Raw genomic sequence first — 5,430 nt, 5'->3', positions numbered from 1 at the left:
GATGCTTTTAAACACTTGCTTGAACTGATGATTGTACGCTCACTTGATGATGATCGCTTTTCTTGAACGAAACATTATGAATGCTTTAATGAACTTTACATAGGCTCACTTGTTGTGCATTGAACTATTGTACTTGATTTGGTTACTTGACACGCTCGCTTGATCGATTGTTTGAATGACATGCTCAGTTGCTTTGTTGTTTGAATGACACACTCGCTTTAAACACTGGCTTGATTTGATGCTCACTTGAACTTGCTTGATTGATTACTAACACTTGTGATTTCTTGAATGTACTCACTGAATGTGATGATTTGTAAAAAAGGAAAGGGTGTCGAAAACTGTCGAAAATGCACCCAAGATAAATGTTCGAGTGACAACTCACTTGACTTAATGTATGCATTGTAACAAATCAAATGAGGGTGTCGGTTACAACTGAAAATGCACCAGTACAATTCAGTTAAAAAATGTTTATCTGCAAGTGATACAAAAATTGTTGATGATGTTGATGTCGTCATGGCTTGAAATGCTTGATTTTGTAGTGTCTTTAACTTGGTTGCTTTTATTACATGATGTGAAATGTGCTTGCTTAGAAGATCATCTTATCAAGTTGATGATGTGACGCTTTGTGCTGATGAACTTAATTGATTATGGGAGCTTTGATTTCAGGAGCTTGATCGATGACTTGTATATATAAACTTTCTTATGTGCATGTAGTTGTTTTGTTTAAGCATAATAAAGAGATAATTTGAACAGAAGTCATGCACATGCATTCATTACACACGGTGTTCCTAAGATCCCCTTATTCAGTTTCAGGTGGATCTAGGACACAAGCACCACAAAAATTATGATTTTATTAATTATTGAAGTACATCAACCTTCAATGTCACAACTTTGTCATGGAAACTTCTCAATGAGAATATCACACTTGCAAATTGTCTTCAAAAACTGGCTGTAATGACTCAATCGCTCTCAAAGTAAAATATTTTGAATTACGATAATAACTTTCACTCAAAAAACTTCACTTATCTTTCCAAATTTACAAAACACTTATCACTCCAATTTGCTTCAAATATTGTTAAAGCACTTTCATATACCCCTGAAAATACTTCTTTCCTTAAACTTAAAAAAAATTGTGCCACTAAAAAATAATTCCATAGGTAGGAAATATACTCCATTAAAAAATGGACGGAAGAGTGTTGTGAAAAGTTTGACTTTGGAGATTTTCTTTGCATGAGGGAGGCAGGAGCATGAATAATTGAAGAAGGGCATGCATTAAATCAGAATTGAAATAGAAGTTGAAGCAAAAGAATACCTTTCAAATCAAGTTTTCATTCAATTCTCTATAGCCTCACATGCCCTGAAGATCCTATTACAACAACGCTGCTTCAATAAGTGACTTCCAACTCGGAGGAACGAGGGAGCTGATATGTGGTTGTATTACTTGGATTGTGAAATCTAGTTAAACGCTGCAATCAATTGGTAAGGAATCAACTTTGGCTCAGAATCCATGGATTCTATTTATTATATACATTGTTATCAATCAACAGAAAGGAGAAACTTAAAATTGATCTCACAAAATATAATTTTGCTGAAACAAATCTTGAGAAAAGAAAATTTTGTAGGACACGATGACAGAGCCTCCACCATTTCAAGAGGTTGCACGTTGTGATGTATGCAAGTGTATTTTCAACGCATTCAGGTGTCGACACCATTGTCATTCCTGTGGTAGGACTTTTTGTTTTGAGCATTTATCAAAGAAAATTCTGTTGCCAGAGTTTGGAATACATTCTGTTGTTAAAGTATGCCATGACTACTTCAACAATGCTACACAGTCATCTTCAACAAATACACAAACCAACTCCTATGACATTGATAAAATGGCCTCAGATGACGTTGATGCAACAATTTATAATGGAATTGATGCATCCATTGATAAATTATCTAGAGTGTATTTTAATGAAGTCATTTAACACACTGTTCCTCCAATATTGACTACTCTTTTGCAACAGGTACATACCGCACATTGAAACAAACATTGGACATACCTCATCACAATATTAGTAGCTCGTGGTCTCCACCCAACATATTTACTTGATTATTAGTGGGCACGTAGACATCCTCGTCAATAATGCTGGCGTGCACTGTGTTCGACCTCTTGCCGAGTTTCCCTTGGCTCTCCTCCAGTTGACTTTTGAGACCAATGTATACGGTTTAATGCATGTTATAAAAGAGGTGGCACCTCACATGATATCCTGGGCAAAGGGAAAAATAGCGTATATTGGAAGTGTCATGACTTTAACTCCTGGACCTTGGGCTGGTGCATACGCCGCTTCCAAAGAAGCTCTTCATTCTTTATCCGACACTTTGAGAGTTGAATTGAAGCCTTTTGGGATAGATGTTATCACAGTGGCTCTAGGGGCAATCAAATCCAGCTGCAATTGAGTGCCATCAGCTTTGACCTCCTCTTTATAAAACAACAATTGGAAAATATCCAATGATAATAGTCAATTAAAGGCTCAAATTGAAGGCCTCGAGCCCCTCCATTGATCTGCAACAACCTCATAGTTGGTGCACTTAATTCGATTTGCAGAATCCTTTGTCACGATCCTAGCAGTCCTTCTGCTAGGAGAACTATTAGTCTCTTTGAAAACCCTGACAGAGAATTTCTTGAGCTATTTGTCGAAAAATTTTATCAGAACAATTAGCCAACATGGTCTGATAGCCTTTAAGCGATTTTGTGAGATTCATATTAAACGTAGCTTCATTTCTGGAACACTTTGAAGTGATTTCCTTCAAGTATATGAATTATCATATCACTGGAATATGAGAAATTCGAACAATCAATCCCACATACGGTATGCGAGTTTTGTGCCTCTGATCCCAGAATTATTTGCACAATTAGTCACATCCTAGAATTAATCACTTCCTCTAATACCACATGAAGAAGAATCATAAATCCATATAACCATATGCACAACAAATTAACACACAAAAATTAAACTGGCTGAAAAGGCAGAGAGCCATCATGTGGTCTCTCATGCTCATGTAATTCAAATTCTTCAAAAAATTTAATAATACATTTAAATACATGAGTAAGTGGTCTTAAGATAGTGTGTCTATCTTAGACTCACTTGGTTGCACACTAATTTAGGAGAGCTTGTTGGAGAGAATCTCTCATCCCAACTAGACTCCTTAGTTTGAGGAATTCTCATGATTCTATTTATTTAATTTAATAATTGGATTTATTATTGATTTTTAAGAGAGTGAGGCTAACACACACACACACACACACACACACACACACACATATATTACATGTGAAACTAGGGATTTTGGTAGGAAAGATTTGGGAAACAAACACTTTTGTCACATTATTGGAGTGGGAGATCTCCAAATCAAGACACAGGATGGACATGTGATCTTGTATAAATAGGTTAGTTTTTCTCCAAAGATGAATATGAGTTTGATCTCAGTGGGATGATTGAATAATGAATGTTACTCCATAAGCTCATGGACAGGTGGCTAAAAAATTAGTAAAGGGATGTTGGTCATGGGTAGAGGACTCAAAATATGAACCTTATATATGTTAAGGGTAATGATAGAAATATTATATGTGGATGTTGTTGCAAAATAAGGAAACTCAGTGGATTTTTGGCATATGCACTTGGGTCACATGAGAGAAAATGACCTAATGTCCTTGTTGGAAAATATTTGCTTCTACGCTTGACCTTTGTGAGCATTGTATATATGGTAGGCAATGAAGAGTTTTATTTATGAGAGGTGGCTATGAAAGGAAAGCAAATTTATTAATTAGTACACTTTGATGTGTTTGGTCAAGTCAATATTAAGTCTTTAGGGCAAGCCTCATACATTTTCAAATTAATATATGATGCATCTAAGAAGTTTTGAGCCTATCCCATGAAAATTAAAGGCGGGGTGTTTAAGATATTTCAAAGAGTCATGTCTTTGTTGAAAGTGATACTAACAAAGTCCTCAAGTGTTTGAGGATAGATAGTGGTGGAGAGCATTGCTCCAATGCATTCAAGTATTATTATAATAGGCCTCACAAAAACCATCAGAACATTTTCCTTAGTACTCAACTAAATGGTAATAAAGAAACAATGAATCACACTATCATGGAGAAGGTGAAGAGTTTATTGTCAAATTGTAGATTTGAAAAACAATTTTGCATAGAATCACTAAGGGAATACCATTATGTAATCAATCATCCACTTACTACAAGCCTAAATAGTGGCCATGCATTCCTAAATAACTTTGGACTAGTAAGAAGGTAAAATATTCTCACTTGATTTTTTTTTGATGTGAAGTGACTGGGTATAATCCCAAAGGGAATATAGTGAAGTTTGATGATAAATTCATTGAATGTATTTTTTGGGACATGTGGATGTTGAGTTTTTTTTTTTTCTATGGTATTTGGTTAAACATGTCTTTTTAGAAGCAAGGATGTCATATTTAATGGGCTACAAATGTTTAAAAGGTCTACGGGTGATATGGGGGTCAAAATTGCTGGCAAGTTTAAAAATCCCACCTTTATAAGTAATTAGCAGTCAATTTAAGAACATGATGGAAAAGAAGTGGAAAATGATGGATAGTAAGAAGAAGAAACTTTTTCATAGCCTTTACAATAGGTCCAACTAGAAAAATCACCACCAATAGTTAGCTTGTGGATCTATTAGTTCTCATAAGCCCTCACAAAGATATCCTCCATCACATTATATTTTGTTAACTAATGAAGGTGAACTTGATTATTTTTAAGAGGGTTGTAAAGGTGAAACCAGTAAAGAGTGGAAGAAAGCAGTGGAGGAAAAAATGGACTACTTGTTGGAAAAGAAAACTTGGGAGTTAGTAAAGCTTCAAAATGGAAGAAAAATCCTATAAAAAAGGGGTATATAGGATTAAAAATTATGGTGAAGGGAAGAATAAAACATACAAAGAAAGGCTGGTGGTGAAGGGATTTACCCATAATGAAGGTATTTACTTTACTAAAATATTTTAACCTATTGGTAAAATTTCATCGATAAGAACAATTTTGGTCTTATTGCTACTTTAGATCACGAATGTGAATAGTTACATGTAAAGACAACCTTCCTTGTTGACGACAAACAAAAGGAGGAATAAGTAAGATTCCTTATGTTTTGGCACTTTACAGCTAGATGTATGCTATGGTATGTAGACAATTGGACCTTGAACATTTAGTAGGATTTGTGAGTTAGCTCCTTTCTTATCGAGGGAAACAACATTTGCAAGTGATAAAGTGGACATTAAGGTATCTTAAGGGTACTAGTCATTATTGTTTATATTTTGATAATAATGAATTGTCATTGAATATTTTGTAGATGTATATATGCCTAGAGATGTGGACATAAAAAATTCCACCACTAGTTATTTGTATACATTTGTAGGTGCAAT

The sequence above is a fragment of the Pinus tabuliformis genome, chromosome 4_2, assembly GCF_031772625.1.
Source record: "Pinus tabuliformis cultivar Carrire ecotype Pingquan chromosome 4_2, CPIR1, whole genome shotgun sequence".
NCBI lineage: Eukaryota > Viridiplantae > Streptophyta > Pinopsida > Pinales > Pinaceae > Pinus > Pinus tabuliformis.
The sequence above is the reverse complement of the archived record's forward strand: the minus strand, read 5'-3'. Positions refer to the sequence as shown.